Genomic DNA, 11,297 nt, shown 5'->3' on the forward strand with positions numbered 1-11,297 from the left:
GCTAATCGCAGACGCCGTGTGGGTCCCCGACTTCGTGTTGGGGATCTGGTTTGGTTATCTTCTCGTCATATTCCTATGAAGGTTTCCTCTCCTAAGTTTAAACCTCGTTTTATTGGTCCGTATAGGATTTCTGAGGTTCTTAATCCTGTGTCTTTTTGTCTGACCCTTCCAGATTCTTTTTCCATACATAACGTATTCCATAGGTCATTGCTGCGGAGATACGTGGCACCTATGGTTCCATCTGTTGAGCCTCCTGCCCCGGTTTTGGTGGAGGGGGAATTGGAGTATATTGTGGAGAAGATTTTGGATTCTCGTGTTTCGAGACGGAAACTTCAGTATCTGGTTAAACGGAAGGGTTATGCTCAGGAAGATAATTCCTGGGTTTTTGCCTCTGATGTCCATGCTCCCGATCTTGTTCTTGCCTTTCATGTGGCTCATCCTGGTCGGCCTGGGGGCTCTGGTGAGGGTTCGGTGACCCCTCCTCAAGGGGGGGGTACTGTTGTGAATTCTGTGGCAGAGTTCACTCCTGTGGTCACAAGTGGTACTTCGGCTGATCCTCTTTGGGATCTTCCGTTTGTGGAGGAAAGTGGTACTGCAGCTTCTGAGTTTCCTCCCTCAGGTGATCTGGTGAGCTCGTTGGCTTCTTCTCTACTTAACTCCACCTGATGCTTTGATCTATGCTTCCTGTCAATGTTTCAGTGTTGGACTGGTTTTTTCCCTGGATCATTCCTGTGGCCTGCTGCTCTGCAAAGCTAAGTTTTGCTTATGTTATTTTGTTGCTATTTTTCAGTCCAGCTTGCTTTATTGGTTTTTCTCGCCTGCTGGAAGCTCTGAGACGCAGAGGGACGACCTCCGTACCGTTAGTCGGTGCGGAGGGTCTTTTTGTCCCCTCTGCGTGATTATTTATAGGTTTTTGTGCTGACCGCAAAGTTATCTTCTCTATCCTCGTTCTATTCAGCTTGTCGGGCCTCACTTTGCTAAATCTGTTTCATCTCTATGTTTGTGTTTTCATCTTACTCACAGTCATTATATGTGGGGGGCTGCCTTTTCCTTTGGGGAATTTCTCTGAGGCAAGGTAGGCTTATTTTTCTATCTTCAGGAATAGCTAGTTTCTCAGGCTGTGACGAGGCGCCTAGGTTCTGGTCAGGAGCGCTCCACGGCTACCTTTAGTGTGGTTTGATAGGATCAGGGATTGCGGTCTGCAGAGTTTCCACGTCTCAGAGCTTGTTCTTTATTTTTGGGTTATTGTCAGATCACTGTATGTGCTCTGACCTCCATGTCCATTATGATACTGAATTGGTTAACATAACACTAATCCCAAGCGTAACCCTAATGCCAACCCTAACCCTAATACCAACCCTAATCCAAACCCTAACCCTAATCCCAACTCTAACCATAACTTTAGCCGCAACCCTAGCCCTAACTTTAGCCCCAACCCTAACCCTAGCCCTAACTCTAACCCTAAATTTAGCCCCAACCCTAACCCTAGCCCTAACCTTAGCCCAACCCTAACCCAACCCTAACCCTAGCCCTAACTTTAGCCCCAACTCTAACCCTAGCCCTAAGGCTACTTTCACACTTGCGTCGTGTGGCATCCGTCGCAATCCGTCGTTTTGGACAAAAAACGATCCTGCAAATGTGCCCGCAGGATGCGTTTTTTGCCCATAGACTTGAATTGACGACGGATGGCCACACGTCGCGTCCGTCATGCACTGGATCCGTTGTGTTTTGGCGGACCGTCGTCACAAAAAAGTTCAATGTAACTTTTTTGTAAGTCACGTCCGCCATTTCTGACTGCACATGCGTGGCCGTAACTCCGCCCCCTCCTCCCCAGGACATAGACTGGGCAGCGGATGTATTGAAAAACTGCATCCGCTGCCCACGTTCTGCACAATTTTCACAACGTGCAACGGCCCCATACCAACGCAAATGTGAAAGAAGCCTAACCCTAGCCCTAACTATAACCCTAAATTTAGCCCCAACCCTAACCCTAAATTTAGCCCCAACCCTAACAATAAATTTAGCCCCAACCCTAACCCTAAATTTAGCCCCAACCCTAAATTTAGCACCAACCCTAACCCTAAATTTAGCCCCAACTCTAACCCTAAATTTAGCCCCAATCCTAACCCTAACCCTAAGTTTAGCCCCAACCCTAAATTTAGCCCCAACCCTAACCCTAAATTTAGCCCTAACCCTAAGTTTAGCTCCAACCTTAACCCTAAATTTAGCCCCAACCCTAACCCTAACCCTAAATTTAGCCCCAACCCTAAATTTAGCACCAACCCTAACCCTAAATTTAGCCCCAACCCTAACCCTAAATTTAGCCCCAACCCTAACCCTAAATTTAGCCCCAACCCTAACCCTAAATTTAGCCCCAACCCTAACCCTAAATTTAGCCCCAACCCTAAATTTAGCACCAACCCTAACCCTAAATTTAGCCCCAACCCTAACCCTAAATTTAGCCCCAACCCTAACCCTAAATTTAGCCCCAACCCTAACCCTAAATTTAGCCCCAACCCTAACCCTAAATTTAGCCCCAACCCTAAATTTAGCACCAACCCTAACCCTAAATTTAGCCCCAACCCTAACCCTAAATTTAGCCCCAACCCTAACCCTAAATTTAGCCCCAACCCTAACCCTAAATTTAGCCCCAACCCTAACCCTAAATTTAGCCCCAACCCTAAATTTAGCACCAACCCTAACCCTAAATTTAGCCCCAACCCTAACCCTAAATTTAGCCCCAACCCTAACCCTAAATTTAGCCCCAACCCTAACCCTAAATTTAGCCCCAACCCTAACCCTAACCCTAAATTTAGCCCCAACCCTAACTCTAACCCTAAATTTAGCCCCAACCCTAACCCTAAATTTAGCCCCAACTCCTCCAGCTGCCGGCCGGCAGATCATGGTGGGCGCACTGCGCATGCGCCCGCCATTTTCTTACCGGATGAAGAAGTCGACGGGCAGGAAGGGACGCAGGAGGACCTAGGTACACCGGTAAGTATAGCAGGGTCCCCGAATCCCCCTATTTCTCTGTCCTCTGATGTGCGATCACATCACAGGACAGAGAATGACAGATCGCTTTTTTTTTTTTGCGGCCACCGGTAAACAGTTAATTACCAGCGATCGCAAAGCAGGGGTCGGTAAAAACCGACCCCGATCATGTTCTTTGGGACCTCGGCTACCCCTGGCATGTGCCTGTCATTTTCCCCTGGAAGAAGACGCTAGCGGCTCGGGGGACTTCATGGGGGGATGCCTAGACATAATATCTTCCACGATTTCTAAACTCCTTGTATGCCATATTTGCTTCAGCTGTGTTATGAGGAATGCGACCAAAGGGTTCTTGGTCATTAAAACCTGAATCAAACACTTCATCCACTGCCTTCTCTGCAGTCTCTTGACTAAATTTCTTTGCAGCCATAATGGAGCGAACGGCTAGGTCTCGCACACATGTCTGATGATGCTGCTTTACTCCAAATTTGAACCACAGCATTTCATTGCCAAGGGTGCAATCTCCACTAAGACTCGCAGCTCGGATCTCAGTGCAGGCTAAATGGCGAATGTTGCTTAAAAAGTCAACTTGTGCACGACAGTGATCATAAGCATGAATCAACTCGTGTGTGAGCATTCTGTTCATGGTTGTCTGATCATTAATGTTATTCTGACATATTACAATCTCAGAGGTAGAAGAATCAAACCCTCCTCCTACTTTTTCATTGCATTCTTCACACGCAAAATGTCTATCCCTGTGTGCTGTGCAACCAGCCTGATTCATGGCGGCTAAAGTAACTTGACATGAGGACTCGTGTCCATCGCCATCTTCAGCCTCGCTTTACATCTGATCTTCAGCCCGTACAGCCGCGACAAGAGCGGCTCTTGCTTGGGATTCCGGGGATCCCTCTCCGGGAACAGGTGGTACCCGTGCTCATCCTTCCCGTCCCCATACCGGGGCCTGACCCTGTGTGACACATGAGCTGTTCGCTCCATTATGGCTGCAAGGAAATTTAGTCAAGAGACTGCAGAGAAGGCAGTGGATGAAGTGTTTGATTCATGTTTTAATGACCGAGAACCCTTTGGTCTCATTCCTCATAACACAGCTGAAGCAGGGATGCCTAGACACCAAAGGTACCAGCGGGGTGATTGGGGGACTTATTTCTCTCTCCTCTGATGTGCGATCACATCAGGGGAGAGAGAAATTAAATGGAAAATCTGACTTTTTTTTGCGGTCGAAGTTATACCGTTAATAACGGTAATCGCAACACCAGGGTCAGTAAAAACTGACCTGAATCATATTCTCTGGGGTCTCGGCTACCCCTGCAGCCGAGAGCCCAGAGAAATTCCGACTCTGGGGGGCACTATACACTTAAACCTTAGCGCCCTTAAAAAGTGGCGCTGTGGTTTAAGTATCTTTAACTGCCGCCGTTAAAAGACGTATCAGCGGTCATTAAGGGTTTAAATAAAGGTGCATTGTTTTGGATATTTCCTGGTATTTTTGCTTTGACAAAACTTCATTCCTTTACTTAGGTGCGGATTATATGCGTTTTTTATGTGTTTTTTTTATCTGCAGAGTTTCAGCACCTAAGGGTACGTTCCGACGTCATTATTTGCTGCAGTCTTTCAGATCCGCAGCATGTCAGTTTCTCTTGCTAGTCTCCGCAGCAGAAATTTCCACAATAAAATGTATTGGATGTGGTTCAGTGAACATATAGTACAAAATATGCTGCATCCAAAATGTTCCTAGATCCTGATCATGGGCGCATAGCCTAACTCTATTGGGAAACATTTGTACCGAAAACTTAGCGTACCCGCAAGAGAAATTGACTGTCATGGTTTGGACAGGCTTAATGCCCTGCCCTCTCAAGGTTAATTGTTGTGGCCTCCTTTTGGATCTGGGAGGGATATTTATACCCATGCTGGACTAGGATTCTCTGTCAGTTATGCATCTGTTCTGGCTGTGTGTCTGACACCCTGGTGTGCTTCTGCATTCTGAGTTGCTTGTTTGCTCTCAATGCCTTATCTGATCTGTTTAATCCTCTTGGCTTCCATGCTTTGTGTTTCCATCCATTCGCTTACTTGGCTTTCTGACCTCCAGCTTCCACTTGACTATCCTTCTGTCTCACCCTCCGGTACCTCCCTGGTTATTGACCTCAGCAAGTTTGACTACTCTCCGGCGCCGTTCGCCTCTTTGCACCGTGACGCCTGGCTCTGCCCCTGGCCACTCCCGCTCGGTCAAATGGCTCAAGTCTTGCTTGCTACCCGGTGAGTTCTCCGCTGTTTCTCTGGGCTCCCTTACTGCAGCGAGTAGCCTCCCAGCAGTAATTACACCCGGGAGCCTTGACATTGACATGCTGTAGATTTGAAACACGCTCCGCAGGTCAGTTTACACTGTGTAAATAATAAGCACAGTGGGTATGGGATTTCTAGAAACACCTTCCACTTTGCTGGAGCTGTAAGATGCTGCTTCTTGATGCAGGGAAAACACACAGCGTCAAAAAGGTGATCAAAGCTCATCATGGGAATGCAGCCCAAGTGTGTGTATTTCTGCGCAGATCCATTTTTTTCTCATAGACTTGTATTAGCGCCGGATTGCGCCTGATGACCTTCCGTTTCATCCGTTTTTCGCTGGATGTGGCAAAAATTGCCGGTCCGGTGGGCGGAGAAAACGTACAGAGGAACTTTTTTTGTTCCGGTGAAAAACATGACAGTGCTGGAATCGGCGCTGTCCGGCTTTTCTTACAATGGACGCCTATGGGCACCGGATGCGCCACATGATGTTATCCGGCGTCGGAGTCCGGCCTCCAAACTGTGCATGCCCTGTTCTCTATCTCTCTCTCTTGTTCTCTCTCTCTCTCTTTTTACTATTGATGCTGCCTATGCAGCATCAATAGTAAAAAAATATAATGTAAATAATAATAATAAAAAAATCGTGATATTCTCACCTTCCGGCGGTCCCCGGCAGCCTTCCTGCTCCTCGCAATGCTCCCGCCAGCTCCCGTTCCTAGTGATGCCTTGCGACAATAACCCCAGATGATGCAGCAGTCTCACGAGACCGCTACATCATCAAAGATCATTGCCACAAGTGTTGTGAGTTCTGTTTTTGGGCTCCCTCTGGTGGTTACTGATGGTACTGGGTGACTTGTGTTCTCTGCGGTCTCTGGTGTCCACCTGTTCCATCAGGTTATGAGTGTTTCCTATTTAACCTGCCTGTTTTGTCATTTCCTCGCCGGCTATCAATGTAATCAGCGTGTCTGTTTGCCTTTGCTCCCTGCGTCTGTTATCTTCTGGACAAGCTAAGTTTTGATTTTCCTGTTCTACGTTTTGCTTACTTTTTGTCTTAGTCCAGCTTGCAGTTATGTGACTCCTTGTTGCTGGTTGCTCTGGTGGGCTGAAATTACTCCTCATGTTCCATGAGTTGGCACATGAGTTCAAGTAATTTCAGGATGGTTTTTTGAAGGGTTTTTCGCTGACCACGCAGTTCAGTTTTGTATCCTCTGCTATCTAGCTTTAGCGGGCCTCATTTTGCTGATTCTGTTTTCATTTCTACGTATGTGCTTTCCTCTCATTTCACCGTTATTACATGTGGGGGGCTGCTATTTCTGTGGGGTGTTTCTCTGGAGGCAAGTGAGGTCTGTGTTTCTTCTTATAGGGGAAGCTAGTCCTTCGGCTGGTGCGAGACGTCTAGGAATCATCGTAGGCACGTTCCCCGGCTACTGCTAGTTGTGTGTGTAGGTTCAGGATCGCGGTCAGCTCAGGTTCCATCACCCTAGAGCTTGTTTTGTTTTTCTGCTTGTCCTTTTGTGATCCCCTGCCATTGGGATCATGACAGTATAGCCGGCCATAAAAAATAAAAATTGGTCATCGTTTTGGCTGAAGTAGGAGGAAAAGTAGTCTGAGGTTATTTTTTTTTTTTTTCTTTCCTCCTCTTAATCCTTGAATGGCTCTGACTTTAGCTGTTAATCATGGACGTCCAGAGTTTGGCTTCCAGCCTGAATAATCTTGCTGCTAAGGTTCAAAATATACAAGATTTTGTTGTACATACGCCTATGTCTGAACCTAGAATTCCTGTCCCAGAGTTTTTTTCTGGAGATAGATCTAGTTTTCTGAATTTTAGGTATAATTGTAAGTTGTTTCTTTCCTTGAAATCTCGCTCCTCTGGAGACCCTGCTCAGCAGGTCAAGATTGTTATATCTTTCCTGCGGGGTGATCCTCAGAATTGGGCATTTGCATTGGCACCAGGGGATCCTGCGTTGCTCAATGTGGATGCGTTTTTTCTGGCATTGGGTTTGCTCTATGAGGAACCTAACCTAGAGATTCGGGCTGAAAAAGCTTTATTGGCTCTTTCTCAGGGGCAAGATGAAGCAGAAATATATTGTCAGAAATTTCGGAAATGGTCGGTCCTTACTCAGTGGAATGAGTGCGCTCTGGCTGCAAAATTCAGAGATGGCCTTTCTGAGGCCATTAAAGATGTTATGGTGGGGTTCCCGACGCCTACAGGTCTGAATGAGTCCATGATTATGGCTATTCAGATTGATCGGCGTTTACGGGAGCGCAAACCTGTGCACCATTTGGCGGTGTCTTCTGAACAGGCACCTGAGATAATGCAATGTGATAGAATTCAGTCCAGAAGTGAACGGCAAAATTATAGGCGAAAAAATGGTTTGTGTTTTTATTGTGGTGATTCAGCTCATGTTATATCAGCATGCTCTAAACGCACAAAAAAGGTTGATAAGTCTGTTGCCATTGGTACTTTACAGTCTAAGTTCATTCTGTCTGTGACGCTGATTTGTTCATTGTCATCCATTTCCGTCGATGCCTATGTGGATTCAGGCGCTGCCCTGAGTCTTATAGATTGGTCATTTGCCAATCGCTGTGGGTTTAGTCTGGAACCTCTGGAAGTTCCTATTCCTTTGAAAGGAATTGGCTCTACACCTTTGGCTATGAATAAACCTCAGTACTGGACACAAGTGACCATGCCTATGACTCCCGTTCATCAGGAGGTGATTCGCTTCCTGGTACTGTATAATTTACATGATGTCTTAGTGCTTGGTCTGCCATGGTTACAAACTCATAACCCAGTCCTGGACTGGAAAACAATGTCTGTGTTAAGCTGGGGATGTCAGGGGGTTCATGATGATGCATCTCCGATTTCTATCGCTTCATCTACTCCTTCTGAGGTTCCGGTATTTCTGTCTGATTATCGGGAGGTTTTTGAGGAGCCTAAGCTCAGTTCGCTTTCTCCTCACAGGGATTGCGATTGTGCTATAGATTTGATTCCTGGCAGTAAGTTCCCGAAAGGTCGTTTGTTCAATCTGTCAGTGCCAGAGCATACTGCTATGCGGAATTATATTAAGGAGTCCTTGGAAAAGGGACATATCCGTCCATCTTCGTCCCCTTTGGGAGCAGTTTTTTTTTTGTGGCTAAAAAAGATGGTTCCTTGAGGCCTTGCATAGATTATCGTCTTTTGAATAAGATTACAGTCAAATATCAGTATCCTTTGCCATTGTTGACTGATTTATTTGCTCGCATTAAGGGGGCTAAATGGTTCACTAAGATTGATCTTAGGGGTGCGTATAATCTTGTGCGGATAAGGCAGGGTGATGAGTGGAAAACCGCATTTAATACGCCTGAGGGCCATTTCGAGTATTTGGTGATGCCTTTTGGACTTTCTAATGCTCCTTCTGTCTTCCAGTCTTTTATGCACGATATTTTCCATGAATATCTGGATAAATTTATTATCGTGTATCTGGATGATGTTTTGGTTTTTTCTGATGACTGGGAGTCTCATGTTCAGCAGGTCAGGAGGGTGTTTCAGGTCCTGCGGGCCAATTCTTTGTTTGTAAAGGGTTCTAAATGTCTCTTTGGAGTCCAGAAGATTTCTTTTTTGGGGTATATTTTTTCCCCTTCTACTATTGAGATGGATCCCGTCAAGGTTCAGGCTATTTGTGACTGGACGCAGCCTACATCTCTTAAGAGTCTACAGAAGTTCTTGGGCTTTGCTAATTTTTATCGTCGCTTCATAACTAATTTTTCTAGTGTTGCTAAACCTTTGACGGATTTGACTAAAAAGGGTGCTGATGTTACTGATTGGTCTCCTGCGGCTGTGGAGGCCTTTCAGGAGCTTAAGCGCCGGTTTTCTTCTGCTCCTGTGTTGCGTCAGCCAGATACGTCGCTTCCTTTTCAGGTGGAGGTTGATGCTTCCGAGATCGGAGCGGGGGCGGTTTTGTCGCAGAGAAGCTCCGATGGCTCAGTGATGAAGCCATGTGCGTTCTTTTCTAGAAAATTTTCGCCCGCTGAACGGAATTATGATGTTGGTAATCGGGAGCTTTTGGCCATGAAGTGGGCATTTGAGGAGTGGCGTCATTGGCTTGAGGGTGCTAGACATCGTGTGGTGGTCTTGACTGATCACAAAAATCTGATGTATCTTGAGTCTGCCAAGCGTCTGAATCCTAGACAGGCTCGTTTGTCACTGTTTTTCTCCCGTTTCAATTTTGTGGTTTCATACCTGCCAGGTTCAAAGAATGTGAAGGCGGATGCTCTTTCTAGGAGTTTTGTGCCTGACTCCCCTGGAAATTCTGAGCCCACTGGTATCCTTAGGGATGGGGTGATTTTGTCGGCTGTCTCCCCAGACTTGCGACGTGCTTTGCATGAGTTTCAGGCGGATAAACCTGATCGTTGTCCGCCGGAAAGACTGTTTGTTCCGGATAATTGGACCAGTAGAGTCATCTCCGAGGTCCATTCTTCTGTGTTGGCAGGTCATCCTGGAATATTTGGTACTAGAGACTTGGTGGCCAGGTCTTTTTGGTGGCCTTCCTTGTCGAGGGATGTGCGTTTTTTCGTGCAGTCTTGTGGAGTTTGTGCTCGGGCTAAGCCTTGCTGCTCTCGGGCCAGTGGATTGTTGTTACCTTTGCCTATCCCGAAGAGGCCTTGGACGCACATTTCCATGGACTTTATTTCGGATCTCCCTGTCTCTCAAAAAATGTCCGTCATATGGGTTGTGTGTGACCGCTTTTCTAAGATGGTTCATCTGGTACCCTTGCCTAAGTTACCTTCATCCTCTGAGTTGGTCCCTCTGTTTTTTCAAAACGTGGTCCGTTTGCATGGCATTCCGGAGAACATCGTTTCTGACAGGGGATCTCAGTTTGGGTCTAGATTTTGGCGGACGTTCTGTGCTAAGATGGGCATTGATTTGTCCTTTTCGTCTGCATTCCATCCCCAGACGAATGGCCAGATGGAACAAACTAATCAGACTTTAGAAACTTATTTAAGGTGTTTTGTTTCTGCTGATCAGGATGACTGGGTTTCCTTTTTGCCGCTTGCCGAGTTTGCCCTTAATAATCGGGCTAGTTCTGCTACCTTGGTTTCTCCTTTCTTTTGTAATTCGGGGTTTCATCCTCGTTTTTCCGCTGGTCAGGTGGAGCCTTCTGATTGTCCTGGAGTGGACATGGTGGTGGATAGGTTGCATCGGATTTGGAGTCATGTGGTGGACAATTTGAAGTTGTCCCAGGAGAAGGCTCAGCAGTTTGCTAATCGCCGTCGCCGCGTGGGTCCTTGACTTCTTGTTGGGGACTTGGTGTGGTTGTCTTCTCGTTTTGTACCTATGAAGGTCTCTTCTTCTAAGTTCAAGCCTCGGTTCATCGGTCCCTATAAGATCTTGGAAATTCTTAACCCTGTGTCGTTTCGTTTGGATCTCCCGGCATCGTTTGCTATTCATAATGTGTTCCATCGATCGTTGTTGCGGAAGTATGAGGTACCTGTCGTTCCTTCGCTTGAGCCTCCTGCTCCGGTGCTGGTGGAGGGTGAATTGGAGTATGTTGTGGAGAAGATATTGGATTCTCGTGTTTCCAGACGGAAACTCCAGTATTTGGTCAAGTGGAAGGGTTATGGTCAGGAGGATAATTCTTGGGTGATTGCCTCTGATGTTCATGCTGCCGATTTGGTCCGTGCGTTTCATAGGGCTCATCCTGGTCGCCCTGGTGGTTCTCGTGAGGGTTCGGTGACCCCTCCTCAAGGGGGGGGTACTGTTGTGAGTTCTGTTTTTGGGCTCCCTCTGGTGGTTACTGATGGTACTGGGTGACTTGTGTTCTCTGCGGTCTCTGGTGTCCACCTGTTCCATCAGGTTATGGGTGTTTCCTATTTAACCTGGCTGTTTTGTCATTTCCTCGCCGGCTATCAATGTAATCAGCGTGTCTTTTTGCCTTTGCTCCCTGCGTCTGTTATCTTCTGGACAAGCTAAGTTTTGATTTTCCTGTTCTACGTTTTGCTTACTTTTTGTCTTAGTCCAGCTTGCAGTTATGTGACTC

The 11,297-nt window shown here is 46.7% G+C and overlaps 1 pseudogene; it reads right to left on the reverse strand.

Moving 5' to 3' along the window:
- Positions 1-3,253: 3,253 nt before the first annotated feature.
- LOC138670400 (mitochondrial inner membrane protease ATP23 homolog) lies at positions 3,254-3,984 on the reverse strand (annotated as a pseudogene).
- Between the last annotated feature and the right edge of the window lie 7,313 nt (positions 3,985-11,297).

The sequence above is a fragment of the Ranitomeya imitator genome, chromosome 1 (genome assembly GCF_032444005.1).
Source record: "Ranitomeya imitator isolate aRanImi1 chromosome 1, aRanImi1.pri, whole genome shotgun sequence".
Lineage (NCBI taxonomy): Eukaryota > Metazoa > Chordata > Amphibia > Anura > Dendrobatidae > Ranitomeya > Ranitomeya imitator.